Here is an 18,038-nt window from a genome sequence, read left to right as displayed (position 1 = left end):
ATACCGACACATTAAATGAACAAATTTTAAGAACTATTAACTTCTTTTTCTGTATAAGATTAGTTTGGAAATTGGGATTATTTGAGTTAGAGATTATGTGAATGAAGACAAATGGAAAATTTATGCTGATTGTCACAAGCATTTTAACACTGAAATTATTGCTGTCATTTCAGCATTCTTTATCAAACATCTGTTCTGAAAATTGGCAGATATTATAATTCACTATTTTGAGCACTAGATTTTGTGAGAAAACACATTCAAGCCTGGAAGACATATAATAAACTGTGCTGACTATTTATATTTGTTTTGTTTTGTGCTTTTATGATCTATATAAGAACTTTTGTGGTGAACATACATTTCTTGACACTGCAATACACTGGAGAGATCTAGTAATTGAAAAAGGCGTGAACTGTCCATCTATTCCATTTTATTTGACCTTGACCCTTGACACGTTACAAATTTCTCATTCCAAATGATGATCTTTGGAATATATTTCTCTCCCATTCGATCAGGAGTCCATGTGTCAACCTTGTATCGAAAAAAGTTATGATAAGTACACGATTGCACTCCTCGTTGTTTCATTTCTTGCGAGTCTGTGTGTAGGTGTTAAAAGAACCATATCATCTGAATTCTGTCGAAATAATTCGATCACCCGAGTCGTCTTACCAGAACCACCCGGTCCGTTTAGATAGACCGTCTTGTTTCTGGATACTGGATCATTCACAGAAGCCGCAGACGATAATTCTTATATCTGATTCTTTTTGTAATAAATATCTTTAATCGTAACATCTGCGGATTCAGAATAATTATATAACATTTCTTCTTTTATTCTCCATTTGCCTCATGATGCATCACTACTTGTAAAACGAGTTAGTAATTGTGAATATTTGTTTCGATATAAAATGAATCTTGAGCAACTCTGACTGCAGTGTCAGGGAATCTATTTATCATCGATAATAAAGTTATAGAAACATAAGCAAGCATTGAAGATCTTAAATTAGTAAAGTGAGGTGACTCGCCATCAATATAATCAACAATTGTACCTAATCGTCTTTCGTCAGATAAATAAGCGTTTTCTCGACTTACAAATATATTTCTCTTTGCTGCATAAGCGATTATAAAATCATATTCAGAATCATCCAGAATTACTCGTACATAATGTCGTTTATGATCGTATGCCCCACCTTGAGTAAATTTACCGATTATTCATCTACCGAGATCCTTTGCAATTTTATCATCATCAAGTGGTGGTAACCAAACTTACGGTCTGCTTCCGATATGTATAATTGCCTCACTTACAATCAACGATATCAGTATTTTACAATGAAGCATATATCGTAATAAAACTATTAGTGCAAAGCGTTTTTCTGAAAAGTGTCTACCAAGCCAAATATAACAGATCGGATGAAGACCCTTAGCAAACTCGAATGATACAATACGAGCGAATCTGGTTAGATCAAAATCAGGTAGGGGTCCATTTATCGATACTCTTGTCGTCTCGTTTGTTGGGTGTCCAACTCTTAAAATATCCAGAACATTCTCCGTAGCCAAGAAAACTTTCCAGAAAACACGCGACCATATCAACCCAGATAGCGTCGTTGTGGTCATACATGGTATTCCACAATCCAACGTGTCCGTATTCACAGCAACTTGACTGTACGTCTTCGAGAAGTTCAAATCGTGCTGGCTTCCACGAATTTGTCACTCCTGGAAAGTGAGCTGCAACTGGCGGAACTGAGAAACAATTATTTAATAATTACTCAGTATTCTCTGTTGAAAATGTCTTTGCATGATTTTTCATTTCTTCGTGGAGAGATTCTTTACGATATATTTCACCGTTAGGTCTTACAAATTGATCATATTTTTCATCATCGGAATTTTTAAATAGCCATACTGATACAGGATAAGGTTCTATCTCGTGGAAATATTGTGACTGCGCTGGTCCAATCGTGCGCATTATGATCAATAATTTCAATTGGGGCTCCTCCCTTTTTTTAACGTTTCGAATCGTACAAAATCTCCCTTGTTATCGTTGCTACTATTATTTGGAATTTTAGTGTTTTCTCTAACTTAGCGACATCATTTATTGTTGCTCCGGTATTCTTTACTAATTTCAGCCCATTTGTTTATTCTTTCACGTCGTAGATCCGTTAACCCGTTTCCACGCATAGCGTTTGTAAAATGTTCGATTACTCGTTCAGCTACACAATTCAACCTTGACTTTGAAAATCTCATTGGTGCAAGATCATTAATGCTAGGGTCATCATTTAGCTGATAAATTCCATAAACAACCGGGGTCATAGGATACGCTCGAGCTTAATATGGTCTGTCAATTCCAGTCAGCATCCCTGGCTTGGAATTTTTACTTAACACAGCGGTTTTTCCATTATCACGGATAATTCACCCATTAGAATCTGTTTCTGCAAGCACAATAAATTTTATTCTGAAAAAATATTTTTCATCGTTGAGATAATCGATAATCGTATTCGCCTGCGTATCGTTCATTGTAGCATCAATGACTTCGTCGATACCTTTGGTGTTGCGTATAATTTTGAATGTCGACGATGTGTGAGATGCCCCATCATCACGAAATTCTTTTTTGACAATCCAAATATTATATTATTCGTCGGATCAACCAAAGCTCGCCTCCGCAAGTCAAGGGTTATTCTGTCAAGATCGAATCTGGATTTAGGAGACAAAGTTTTCTAGGGCTCGATTGTATATAATCTCTCAAACTCTTCTATATTATATTTTAGGCAAATTTATGTTCAATTAGGTGTAATATTAATGCTAGTATAGTGATCAAGTAAAAAAAAAAGACTGGATTACTGAGTTCGACGAGAACACGTAAACCCGCAATTTACAGATGCTCCTAAACAGTTTGCACTGCTAAATCCTATTAATATAAAAATTCATTATCATTTAGCCGATAAATTCGATAAACAATCGCCTATATTTTACCCAACTGAGCGCTATATTGTCTATCAATTCTAGCCAGCATTCCCCACCCGAAATCTTTACTTAACAAAAGGATTTTATCATCAACACGGACAGGATCACGTTCGTCACGAATTATCCACTCTGGATGGTACTCCATCTCCGCATCCGGATACTTTGGCTCAATAAACTTTACACTGATAAAATATCTTTGATCGTCGAGTTAATCAATAATACTTTTCTCTCGCTTATATTAAATTTTAGAAAGGGTATATATACACAACCCGCCATCATTGTCACTGCCCCAAATACAGAATGTCGTCAACGTGTGTTATGCCCCATCATTACGAAATTATTTTTTTTATCAATTCTGATATCAAAAATCAGATTAACATCCCAATTACCCAAATCTCGCCTATCCGGGTTGGGAGTTAGTCTGTTAAGATCAAATCTGGTTTCAGGATACGAAGTTTCCCAAAGCTTGATTGTAGATAATCTCTCAAACTCTTCCATATTATATTTCAGACAAGTATTTAAATAAAAATAGTATATATATGATGACTCAAATAAGGAATCAATGTCGATTGTTGATGATAGGATCTTCAACTCCTTGTAACAAATCCTGTGTAAATGAATTCTGCGATCAACATTTACAAAGTGTGAGGAGAGGGAGTCTTGGTCCAAAGCCGTGTTCACGGTGTGGCGTTGGAGTTAGAGGGAAAACGCAGTTGTGTGCGTGTTGTGGTGGTAAAAGATACAGAGAACTAAAACGATATTATGATAAGAAAAATAACGACCCTGTCCTTGATAATGTTATAAGAACCCCTGAAGACTATATAGCCAGATTTGAAGATAAATTATAATTTAGACAAATAATATTATATATAAATGGAGAAGAAAAAAATTGCCAGACATCCTATCATCAAGAATTATGAAGCATTTTGTGATGGTGTAACCAGAAACTTCGACTGAAAAAACCAGTTGGTGCTGCTGATAACGCCGGTTATCTTAGAGTCAACGTTGGGAAGAGCAAGAGGTATTTCAATCATAGGTTTGTATTCGAGACTTTTTATGATGGTCATGTGATCGATCATACTGACGGACAAAAACTTAATAAATCTTTACAGAACCTTCAAATTGTCACACAGAGTGAGAATTCTGCACGTGGGGATACTGGGAAACACCGAAATATTTCTAAGGCGATTAAATCCTTAAATATAGAGACCAGTAACGAAATAATATTTCAGTCAATGACCGCAGCTGGTAGGTATTTCGGTATTAACCCACGCGGGGTACAACATGTTGCAGATAAAATACAAAATTCAGCGTTTTCACACAAGTATGAAAACTGGATCTCATTTTCTTATGTCCAGATACAGATAATGAAGAGAGATAACTCTGCAGTGGACATGTAACGCGGTTGATAGAGGTACCCCCTTGACTCTGTCAGATAGAAAACAACGGGATAGATTGCACAATAATATTGACTTGTAAATGAATAATTTTTTTTTTGTGGTTAATTCTTTCTTGTCATGTATTCCTAAAGTCACAAAATCTAATAGTTGGAAAAAACAATCTGTAATAGTGTAATGTTAATTCGACAAATCGAAATTGAACACGGAAGTAAATAACTACGGTCTATCTCAACAATCAGCTCGTCTTACAGGGAAGTGTCTATTTCAAGTGCTGACAGTTATCTCCGTTGTAACATTACTTCCCGTTGTTTTATATCAAGGGCTCTCAGTACAGGTAGGTGTAATCGTTTACTGACGATAAATAATATTTTTTCAGAAAAAATATTCTTGTTTTATTGAATTCGTCCCGGTTTCCTAGTTCATTTACATTTTTTCTGCGATTATTTTTTTTAAAAAAACAAAGATCGAGCAGTCACACCATATCCTGAGTTATTTTCAGATATATGTATATGAGTGTGTGTATGTATTATTCAGAAAATAACTAACTTTCAAAATCTGACTTGTTAAGTAGAAAAACGTTTATAATAGCGTATTTTCTCTGAATTTATGTGTGCAGAACTATATTCAAGTTGTAATAACTTATAATTTCTGAAACATATATCTCTCAGATGTCTTCGTAGCTCATTGCTAAAGCATAGAACTCTGATACTCGAGGTCTGGCGATCGAATCCCCGTGACGGATATTGTCGACGGTTGCGAATATTTCGCGATTATTATATATACAATTGGGGGCCCAGCCTCCGCCTCGAAACTCAACAGGAAAGAAACACACCCTCCCGCCATGTCACGACGTGGTGGATTCTTTTTGCTCCTCCAGGGGTTGATTTCGGTGAGGATGTGCAAAAATCTGTTCAATGTAGAGAATGGCTCCCATGTATTTTGTGCTGTCCTTAGATACGATTTACGTATTTTGCCGTTCTTAAAATGGTCAGTTAATTTGAAATTTATTCTTGATAATAGCGGATTATGTCATCTTAGATAGACCAGGTTAATTGGTTCTTGCACAATCAGATATCCGGGTGGGACTTGCGGAGTAAAAGTATATAATATATATCTTTGCCGTGCCTGCGTTGATATTTCTGTGTTTGTCTGATAGTTTCCATCAATTACATCAAACACAAGATTGACCGTGATCGGCGGGGTTATATTTATGATTCCCGGAGAAATGTCGCGGCCTGCCCCGTGGGGATCATTGTTGTACCGGAGAATAGTTGCCACCTGTACTGTTTTTTTTAGTGACTGATTTTTTTAAACTTGGGTGCGTTTCACCCGGGAAATTTAAAATTCGGAAGATCTGCTTCTGTTATCGAGGATGCATCTTAAAATTGTTTATAACGATTTATGTCGTCAGTGCAATCAATTGTTTCCTGAATTACTCGCTGGTTAATATATTCTATATCAGATACAAGCTGATTCAATATTTATATTTATTTAATGATTTCCTTGCCTGAACTTGCTATATCAAAAAGATATTCAGTCGAATTTTGGTGTAGTTTTTCTCGTGTTTTATGTTCTTGATTAATGATTTCAAAATATTCAATAATTTGATTTAGGTGAATACCTGTCAAAGATATTCATCCTAGCGAATTGTTCAACAATAAAACCCACGATATATCGTCCAAATTTACTACCCAACATTGCGCTTTTCATATTAAGTAAATGTTTTTGTATGATGGGGTAATTTCCCAATATGATTGTTTGTCTGAAGCAAAATGAACCCGTTTGGGTTTAGGTATTGGTGTGGGCAGTGGCGGGGCAACATCGGGCCATCCTAGCACTGATCTGATCGATGACTGGTAAATATCAACGGCGTAATCCGGAGAATTTATCTCGATGGCCACGGACAGTGTTGGTTCATGAACTGTTATTGCTATCTTGGATGCTTTCTCGGTGATATTTTTTTATTATTCTGCGCTGTAATTCATCATTGATTTGTTTGATTTGATATCTTCCGGTCGGTATTCCAATAACTATCCAGTCAGGTGTTTCATCTGGTTTATTTTTATTTGCAAAGACCAACGAATTATTTGATTGCAAACCACCGAATGATCTTGACCTGATATTTGGCCAACTGTAGTATAATCGCAACTGTGCAAGAGCGATTTATTTTACTGGAATCGCGGTTGGAAAATTAATACTGAATTTAGGGTTTGTTGAGCTTACTGATATCATCGTGGTTCTCAACGGACTTGAATTTGCGACTATCTGCTGAAGTAGTTCTGTCATTATTTAAATTTCCATTTTCTAAATCAATTACTTCATTGTATGTCTTAGCCATTATGGCAAATTCGGAATCTGATATTGTCGTATGGTCAAGGCTGGATGATATCAGCGATGATAATTTCGAGTACGAGGCTGTGGCTATACTTAATCGCACAACCTAGTCATTTAATTTTGAACTTGTGCACGTGGATATCTTTTTCGCGATAATATTAAAAACCTCAGCGATGGCCACCGATGATGAAACACATATCGTTGCTATTGCTACCGTTAGCGGGGTCAGCACTGATAACACTGCGCCGGTGGACGCAACGAGTGTAGATACCGAGTATACAATGACGTCGATGGCAAATACACGTCTTCGGTATTTTTTTACTTTCGTTGTATACTTGTCAACGATGGTTTTTAGTGTTGTTTGCCATTCACGTACTTGATCATATCTAAATTTTTGGACCCTTGACTATGTCAGCGCCATTATTATTTTACACAGTAACCGATTGAGGCATTTCAGCAACAAATTCCACACACCACCAGTAATATGTTACGGTTAATTTCTTATCAGCTGCTTCCAGTATAAATGTTTCTTAGTTCCCGCTATTTAAGACAACAGACACAACCCCGGAAAACTTATTGGTTGAATGCCGCCAGGGATATGTAATGTATATACTAAATTTTTCAGCGTTGAACACAGACAACCTGTACACAGGATGCCACTGTGTATACGTTATTAATGATATGTTTGTGGGGAATTTTAATCAGATTCATTTTGTTAACGATATCAGAAATTCCACTTACGACATCTTCTAGTGTAATTCTAATCGTTTCAATGCTCGTCTTGATATCAGAGAGTTTCACATCAGTGGTAAACGGGGTACCAAAGAATTCCTCTGCGGTTTCATTACTTTTAATGAAATTTCTACGAAGATTTGTAAACGTAATTACGTGTAGATCATACTCAGCCCTCAGCGTGGATAATTTACGATCAACGGTGCTGTAGTTAACGTCTACATATTTTTTGTTGCCGCGTCTTCGTTGGATCTCTGAGCACTGCTATTTTATTTACGTTCAGGCTGAGCTGATATGTCATTGTGTCGCCGGTATTCTTCAAACGATTAGCAACGCTTCTTGCAATTTCATCTCTGATGGTTGTAAATGATATATTTGAGTCTCTGATTCTACCGCCGTCAGTAAACACAGGGATGTTATTAGTGGTAGCACCGAGAACTCTACGAACTATATCATTGTATTTGATATTGTTCGTTTTCAAAACGCCGTATTTATCCTGAAAAACAACAACTTCATATCGGTCAACCCCAGACAGGTTCATGAGATCATTAAGATCGTCTTGACAAATCTATGTCAGATTTGTTTCCTCGCAGTAATACCACCGCGGGATCTTCCGTAAATATATACTATTATTCTTTTCTCCGTTTTTTCAAATGGGGGATCTAATATCAATGATTTCTTAAACTGTTGACTTGTATAATTACGCACAACTTTGTGAGGTGGTAACGATGATTTTGATACAGACTTGAGTACAGCAATTGCTTCACGGCCGCATATTGGCGGATCGGTTAATTTTTGTGTTGGCAGCGTTGAGTACCAACCTGCTACTTGTAGCGGCGTAACATACTTGATAAATTTCTGCGGTGGAGCTAACCCATACGAATCGAAATAAATAATTCCACGTGGATCAATTGCGTATGATACCCAATGAGTTCCAGGTCCAGTGCTGTTACCAGATTAATAATACCGGTTTCAATATTGTTTGGTCGTTGTGGTAATTGATCTAGCATAAAAACACCTCTAAAAAATGTTTATTTTTAGTTGTTTAGCAACATCAAGTAAATCAAAATTTGTCATCGGTGTAAACCATTGAGTTTTCAACGAAGTGTTCCTGGAAGTCTCAGATATTTTCCTCGATAAGTTCCCAGAAGTCTTAAACCGTTTCCCGTTGCTTTTTTTAATGCCATTTCAGCAGCGGTTCCAACAGCACGTAACGCGGCCGCTTTTGCAACAGCTGGGGCAGCAGCAGCTATCAGCGCTGGTATTGCCGCGAGGAGTGGAAATATCCCGCCTGTCTTAGCAGTATCTTTAATGGAACCAACGGAGAGTTCAAGTCTTAATCCAGTCGTGGCTTGTCTGGCTTTATCAAAATGTTTGCGCTGACGTTCCGTCAACGATAACTCGTTTTCACCGCCTGTGATTTGGTCGTGTGTTAACGTTATTGAAGTTCCACATTTTTTTGCTGATGCGGATTGTAGTTTTTTGATCTGACCAGGAGTCAGACTAACACTAACGTGATGGTAAGACATTTTATAAAATACACATGTTTCTAAATCACGAGGATTAAGGTAACACGTTAAAGATTTCCATAGGTGCGTCAACGATTTTCATTCTGCCACCAACACTTTCGAGTAACATCGCTTTGTCACTAAGTATAACCGCGATTGTTCTAGCACCACCAGGAATAACCGGTGGACCAGCTACTTCTGCTGGTTCTTCACCTATACGAGCTCGAAAGTGTATATCAACCACAAATCGCCTGAATAAATCAAGATGTTCCAATGAAAAGTAATAAATCGGATACAATGCTGTAAAATCGCGCTGAGATATTTGTAAACTGGTATCGATATTTTGAACACATCCCATATACGACATTAATCGATGATACGTACGTGCAACCGATTATGATCAAAATCCAGCAGTATTTCTTCCCATGGTTCTTGATGTCCGTTTTTCCTCAAGGCAACTTCAGAAACTCTAAGTGTGTCAAATCCCATTGGATTTCCTTGTTGTCTGCCTACTCTCTTGTTTTCCTGAAGTGCAACAAATATATGTCGTGGTGCTGACACACCCTGTTGTGATGCTATTTGCCACATAAACAAACCAGCGGAGTTAACGGGGGCACTATCTGTAGTTGTTGTAAGCCATGCTAGCATTGATTTACCACCTGTGTTCATAAAAGAAAGTAATCGGTTTTCTTCAGTAATCGATGGTGTCATTACTGGCATCCATAGTGACAGTTTTATTAGTGTTACTTTACCATCATCAACTCCATCAGCATGCCGTATGGCTTCATTGTCAGTAGATTTTCTAACAAGTACTACTGTGTGTTTTGCTTCAAGGATAACTTTTCAGACATTTCTGCAAAGTCCAAAAGTATGGGTCAGTGGAATCGCGCATGAAAACTCTTCATTGTTGTTTAACATTGCTGGTCCTGTAGCAAAACTCAAGCTGAATTCTGAATTAGTCAGTGGAATTGGGCATGAAAACTCCTCGTTACCTGTTAACATTGCTCGGCGTGAAGCAAAACCCAAGTTGAATTCTGGATTACCATTTATGACCACAGTCCCTACATCTGCATCATCGGCGGGGGCACTGTGCTTTTGTGGTCGTCTTATAGTATATGGATTACCATTAGGGTAGTTAGTTGTGTCTTTCGCAAACATCATTGTTGCACCAGCCGATTTCGTATAGCCGTCGGAGTATATTGCAAGACCAAGTAGTGTCGTGGCAACGTCAATGTGTTCAAGACATGATTCAATATCCTTTCCATCAATCGAGTATGTGGCTCTGTTGAATAGTGCCATTATGCCGTTGTTAACAAAACCAACTCGATCGTTATCTCCGTATGCTGTATTATCTGCTTTTGTGAGTCTACCTTCAACTTCGATAAATGCTTCAGAAGGTAGTAAATTTTTACTTGTATCCCGAACTTGTAATTCAATTCTTCCTTGTGCATTTGGTGCGCGCGCATCATACGAATAATACTGATAATCATGTACAGACTCATCTTTGGGGATTGGTGCATCCATGTAAAATGCTGTTTCGGATATGCGCTTCAACATTTTTATTATAGTTGTTATCGTCTAACACGAAGACCACTTCCTGCTATCAAACTTGCAGTTATATTTTTTTTTATATTTTTCTTGGGCAGGTACACCAGCCAACTCTGCTAGTTTTTTATTTGCGGCCTGATTTATTAGTTTACTAACATCCGCGGACATAACCTGTGTGGATGTTAAGTTTACTTGTGGTTTAGACGTCTGCTTATTAATTGTGCTATCCTATCCTTGATTGCCGTAAAAGCTTTACCAGTAGCACTAACAAGAGCGCCAGGAACTTTTTCACGAATAACATCGACAGCTTTCATTGATAATTGTTTTGCGATTGGTGCTGTTTTGGGAGCAATTCCTCTAAATAATCCCTTAACAACTTCACCAAGTCCGTTTACGTAATATGCTTCATAAACAGGCAATCGCGAGTTTACTGCTAGGATCATTACCGGTCTGTGTGTACCATCGTGTACGATCATCTGATTTATTTGTTATTTATCTAATCAATGTAATCATCAACGAGTTCATCAATAAGTTCCCGGTAAATGCTTATATCCATGATATCACCTGTGAACAATCGTCGACTGATATCAGCTGCTTCATTAATGATTTCTGGAGAATTATTTCCAGCTCGTTTTCCTCCTATAAGAACTTCTAGTCGTTCTACGTCATTGAGAATATTATTGGGACAAGTGACAAGACCACTTCCAGTAAAACCACTTCCGGTTGCTCCTTCTTCCTCATTTGTTGTCTGATCTGCTTTCTTAAATAGTCTTAAAGGTGATCTTTCTACTTTTTTTATGTTGCTCTTCAGCCTTTTTCAAGTTCCAACATCAAATCTTGCTGAGATGAAGGATATTGGTGTTGTTGTATTTGTTGCAGAGGTGGGGGAGGTTGATATGAGGGTTCTTGCTGGGAGGGTTGTAATTTTTGTTGTTGAAGTTGTGACTCCAAATAAAATCTGTTTATGTCGTTAAAATACTTATTGTATACTTCATCATCATTTCTAGCCTGGGGTTTGTTATAATACGCACGATATAGCCATTTAAAATAACTAGTAGCATTTATGTTAACATAATTAGGTTTTAAAATTTCAAACTTTCGTTCTAAACTATTAAATGCAAACCTAGAAAAATCCTTTTTTTAACTTTTTCTTTAAGTTCGTCAATAACACCTTCTTTAAATTTTTCAATCAGTTTAATATTTTCCTTTCTTATTTTAGGTTTAGGGGTAAGAACTTTTTTCACATCAGCGATTTCAGTACGAACTTTACTAATACCTCAAGTATTTCCTCACCGACGGGTGGAGGTTGCGCGGCAGCTATATCAGTTGGAAGACCTCGTAAAATCTTTTTGGTTTGTTTAGTTCTTGTTGCTATTTTTTTTAGTTGGTTCAGCGGTTTGTTTCAATGATGGAAGAAGACCTTCAGTAAATGTTGCAACTTTTTCAGTAACTTTTGTGACGGGTTTAAATAACTGTTCAGTACCTTCTGCAAATTCAACTTGAGCTTCTTGTCTTGCTTGTAGTTTTTCCTTAACAGCATCTCTCAGTGGTATATACTGTTTTATTGCTTCCTCTCCCTCCCGAGCTAATCTAGTTGTGTAAGCTTCTCTGAGGTTTGTCATTATTTGATATAACTTTTTTTTTAAATTGATAGCAACAGAGAGTGTGCGACCTCGATAAGGCGTCAGCGTAGTAAAACTCATGTATACTTTTCGAAAACATTAACGCAAAAAAGTAACAAAACAACTAACCCGATAAAGAAGCTCTCAGAAGGTTAAAGGCCTCGGTTTCCGTTTAGCCTGCGATGCCAACCTGTAAAGACAAATAATATGTAAGATCTAGTTTCAAGTTAAAATTATATGTTTTAAAACTGTTCAACATACTGATGAAAGAAAATATAACGGAGTATTTAATCAAATGTATCTTTTTTTCCATTTTGAACGCTAAACTTTCTCTCCACATCATTATTCGTGCGGATAGGCTATCGGCAGATAGACCACCCCTGCTCAGACCACAGCGAGCTGTCCAACCACTGTTTGTTGATGTATTGGAACAGCTCCTTCATGGGTTGTGTTTTCCCTTCCGCCTTTTCTTGAAGTTTCAGGAATGCACGGCGGATGTGTTTCCTGGGTAGGAATGGAAGCGCCAACAAATTGCGGATCAGGATATGTGTCCCCCATCTCCACCACCATCCACAAACAACCTGATCCCAGTGGAAGGTGCATTCCTTAATACTCAAGCTGGAGAAGACTTTGCGAATCGCCAGCCACAATCCTGAAATATATAGGATATCTAAATGTATCGACCAATGCCTCTGGAACGGTGTATATGCAATACCATTATGATATTAGAATTACCGTTTATAGGTTATTTGATCATTAATAATTATTGTTAACTTCTGTTGTTGCACCCAAAAGTAATTACTTGGCCTTATTTGTTGCGTTACGCGATTTTGCATGACGTTACGTCGTTCTTGAGCTTTTCCACGCTGAAAAGCTTCCATATACACAGAACATTACCATCAATGATAAAGAATTATAAAATATAGACGAGTGATAGATTAATTTGCTCTATCGCATTTCTATTTATCATTTCCGTATTACTGTGATGTCTTAGTTAATTACGTCTTACTTACATCTCTCTTCATTCGGACGCTCTTGGCCATCAGTGGATCTGCTGGATGGCAGTGACGTGTAGTGCCACGGCTAAAGATGTCCCTCATCTGTGTCAAGCTTGCGTATCACATCAGCTGTTTCCGCCAGACAATGCATCGCCCTTGGATGCTGCCGTCCTCCTGCCTCTGAAAATACAACACAAATAACCTCTTGTTACCGCACGTCAAACAAAAGTAGATGACACATAAAAAATATAACTACCGTAAAATGTTACATTCTATATGTTTTACACAGTAAAATAAAGATAATTTACCGCGCATTGATTCATTCTTAATGTCCATATCGTAAACTTGGAATTCGCCGACGCCATTTAGTGTCGGCATAGGGTATCCGCTTACTAGCCGGCCCAGCAAACTCGAATGACCTTTCATCGAGATATACCTGCATGAAATCGATAGGAATATGGTTTAATTTCTCAGAAATCACAAGCATAGCTTTCATCATGTCTTTAATCTGCCGAGAGACGAGACGAAAGTACGTCGTTGCTGAAATTTGACCTGGATCTGGCCATTTGCACCCCAAATTACATGACTATACAAATCTCACACCCAACATGTAAATGCCATCAGAGGTCATATAGTCACGTGATATCGACAATAAATTTCCAAAGTTGTTGTACATAGAATTCGGACATATTGTATAGAAGTTACTTAATGTTTGTAAATAAATATAATGCACACTTAATTCTCAACATATTTATTCTGAGAACAAGGACCAGAAACCTGTCAGTATCGCAGCAGGGTGGAGAAAAATATTTTCAAGAAGTACCGAGCACGTCAGCGATGCGTTTATTGGTGTCACGTGACTAACACGTTGACATGTGCTCTCTGCGTGGTGAATCTGGTTTCTTCAAATGGCTGCAACCTTTACAGATTTTCGGTCGTTGTTTTCACAATAAATATTTTGAGACGTTTATGGGTTTTTTTTCTTTCATTTTTCTATACAAATTACGTGACTTTTATTTATATGTTCGATTTATTTTCCTATAGCAACACTAGAAATTATTTATTGTTTCTAACACGTGACTGTATGACCTCTGATGTGCGAAAGTCGTATAGTCACGTGGCTAGGAATGCAAATAGCCAGATCCAGGTCAAATTTCAGCAACGATGTACTTTCGTCTCGTCTCGTCTGTCGGCGGATTAAAGACATAACGAATGCTATGGTTGCAATTTCTGAGAAAATAAATCATATTTCTATCGATTTCATGCAGGTATATCTCTATGAAAGGTCGTTCAAGTTTGCTGAGCCGGCTAGTAAGCAGCTACCCCGGCGAATTCCAACTTTTCGATAGGAAATGGACTTTGACCCTACACCCCAACGTAAATATCCAAATATCAAAAATGGGGTGGCAAGGGTAAGAGAAAACTCGGACTACAAAATAAAAAAATCTAAGTTAAGCTTATTATTCTGTAACTAGAAGACTGTTTCTTATTTGATATTGAATTACCTTTACGCAGTAGGAAAAACCATCTGAGGACATCAGATTTTTCTTTCGACGAGTGCTTCATTCTTTCATGACCTCGAATGTGACCTCCATTGCTTCTTTGATAATGGTGTTGGTAAGTGATGGTTCACCAAGAGACCTGTCAACAGGTGTACATGCATGCAGGCATACTTTCAACACGAAAACATAATAATGTCGGTTATTAACTTAGTCTGGGAATATCATCATGTAATGCTAAGTAAAATGGTCCATATAAAAGTAATTATTTCAATTATTTCGAATTTTTTCTGATAGTATACTTTGTATGAATGTATTTTAATATTTAAGTATACTACTGGACTATTATTCATTCACATATCACACTTTTAATTACTGTTATGAATGCACGAATTGGGGTCGAATTGTACCATGGCTGGGGTTGAAATGTCTTGGGGTCGAAATGTCTTGGGAATTTTCTTGGGGTCGAAATGTCTTGCTCCCGCCAAACGTTATATACTTTAGTTTCTTTAGACAACGCCTATCAATTTCACATCTTCATGTCGTTAATAATCATGAAATCACATAGGCGGGTGGGGGTGGAGTGGTTCGTGGAATCCATTTTCAGGAGAATTATTTGCACCATAGCTGCTTCTTGGAGCTGCTTCTATATCTATTGTGCCATTTACTAAATGTATTCAGTATTTAAGGCCGTAAGACGTAAGATCAGCTATTACTCGGTACGGGATAGGTCAACATCCGGTCTCTAATTAAAGCTTTAAATATTAATTTTCAATTTTGTCACTTTTTCATTATAACCATTTGCCATGCAAGTAAGGTAATGCTGAAGATCATCTTGTGGGCAGTGGCAGATGCTTTATCTGCTATGGAAATGGACGTACCCGCCCATCCACGAGTCTCCTGCTGCATTCCAGGTCGGCTCTGGTTAGCCAAAGGCTAAGGGAGTAAACCCTATAAGAAAATCCGGAGTGGAGACCCTAAGGCAGCTGGACGATGTACTACATCCCCTTCTGGCACCTCCTTCGTCTGGAGAGGGATGGGCTCCGCCAGACGACTTTTGCCCAAGACCATACCATACCGGATCGGTCGTCGCCCGGGTCAACAAGAACCGCGCCTGCCGTTGTCCACCAGGACAGAGATGACAAGTTTGCTACTGGTACTCTGCATAAAATCAGAGCGAGAGACAGCATTTCCATCGCCACCTGGAACATTAGAACTCTGGCGCAAATTGGAAGACTCCAAGAGTTGACACATGAGCTGGAAAACTACACATGCCACATTCTGGGACTCTGTGAAGTTAGATGGAAAGCCCTAGGAGAACACCAAACTGAAGATGGGCATATATTGTACTATAGTGGAGAGTGTGACAAGTCCATAAATGGAGTAGGCTTCCTTGTAAACAAAGCCATCAAGGGATGTGTGCTTGAATGCTGCCCCATATCAAGCAGAATCATCTCCATTCGTCTGAAAGCATCTCCCTTTAACATCATAATTATCCAAGTCTATGCTCCAACTACATCAACAGAGCAAAAACAAGGACGTTCCCAGGTGCTGATGTTGGGAGTGATCACGACCTCGTGATTATGAACTTCCGAGTGAGGCTGAAGAAAATCAACAAGCCAAAGAACATCAGGCTCAAATTCAACCTTGAACAACTGAAGGACCCTAACATCTGCAAGTCATTCCAAGCCACAATTGGAGGAAAATTTGCTCCACTCCTTGTGATGGATGGTGATGTCAAAGGGATGACAGACACCTTCAACACAGCCATGACAACAGGGGCAATGGAGTACCGAGAAATAAACAAGAATATCAGAAAAAACTTGAAGAAAGCAAAAGAAGATTGGATTGGACAAAAGTGCACAGAAATAGAGAGCAGTCTGATAAAGAATAACAGCAAAAAGGCATTCCAAATTGTGAAAGACCTCACCAGACAGAAACAACCAAGAGTCAGTACCATTCAAGACAAAAATGGAAAATGCCTCACAGAAGCGAGTGACATTGCAGAAAGATGGACTGAGTATTGCAAAGAACTCTACAACCATCAGTCCACAGGAGACCCAGAGGTGCTTGAAGTTTCAAACTCTCAAATGATGATGACTTCCCCATTCTCAAAGAAGAGGTGGAGTCAGCAATAAGAGTACTGAAGAATGGGAAGGCAGCTGATGTAGGCAACGTCACAGCTGAACTTATCAAAGGGGGGGGGGGAATCAGTGAAAGAGCTATTAACAAAAATCTGCAACAAGATCTGGCAGACAGGTGAATGGCCAACACAATGGACCCAGTCACTGATTATAACACTCCCCAAAAAAGGCAATCTCCAGCTGTGCCATAATTACAGAACTATCAGTTTGATCAGCCATGCAAGTAAGGTAATGCTGAAGATCATCTTGAACAGACTGAAACCACAAGCAGAAGAAATAATCGCTGAAGAACAGGCTGGGTTCCGGAGCACAACAAAACAAATATTCAATCTCAGGGTTCTGTGTGAAAAGTACTCGCAACACCAACAATACATCTATCATGTGTTCATAGATTTCAAAAAGGCCTTTGACAGAGTGTGGCATGAGGCATTGTGGGACACAATGAAGAAGTATGACATGGGTCAAAAGTTAACCAATACCATCAAGCAGCTGTACGCCAAGGCTACCAGTGCAGTAATCGCCCAAGGTTCTGTGGGGGACTGGTTCCAGACAACAGTGGGAGTGCGTCAAGGCTGTCTCCTGTCACCCACGCTTTTCAACATCTACTTAGAGCGCATAATGAGCGAAGCCCTGGAAAACCACTGTGGGACAGTCAGCATTGGAGAGCGTAACATCACCAACCTTCGCTTTGCAGACGACATTGATGGGCTGGCAGGCAGTGAAGACGAGCTTGCCACCTTAGTAAAGAACCTGGATGAAACATCTTCCAGATTTGACATGGAGATAAGCGCTGAGAAGACAAAGCTGATGACAAATAGTGGTAAACAAATCTCAGCCAAGATTAAAGTCAGAAGACATGAGCTGGAAACAGTGAGCCAGTTCAAATATCTTAGTTCCATAATCACCGAAGAGGGATCAAGAGCAGAAATTTTGTCAAGAGCAGCACAAACAATGGCAGCTATGTCAAAGCTAAGACCCATCTGGAGAGACAAGAATATCTGTCTGAAAACTAAAATTAGACTATTGCGAGCTCTAGTCATCTCAGTCTTTTTGTACTCATGTGAGGCCTTGACCCTGACAGCAGAATTACAACGAAGGATCCAGTCAGTTGAAATGAGATGCTACAGAACCATCCTTGGCATCTCTTACATGGACCACATCACAAATGAAGAAGTGCGCAACACCATCAGGCGCAAAGTAGGCCAATATGAGGACCTCCTCACCACCGTCAAAAAGAGAAAGCTGAAATGGTATGGCCGTGTCACTAGAGCCAACAGTCTATCCACAACAGTCATACAGGG

This window comes from Sinohyriopsis cumingii, chromosome 6 (assembly GCF_028554795.1).
Source record: "Sinohyriopsis cumingii isolate HCF-2022 chromosome 6, ASM2855479v2, whole genome shotgun sequence".
NCBI lineage: Eukaryota > Metazoa > Mollusca > Bivalvia > Unionida > Unionidae > Sinohyriopsis > Sinohyriopsis cumingii.
Note: the sequence above shows the minus strand (reverse complement) of the source record.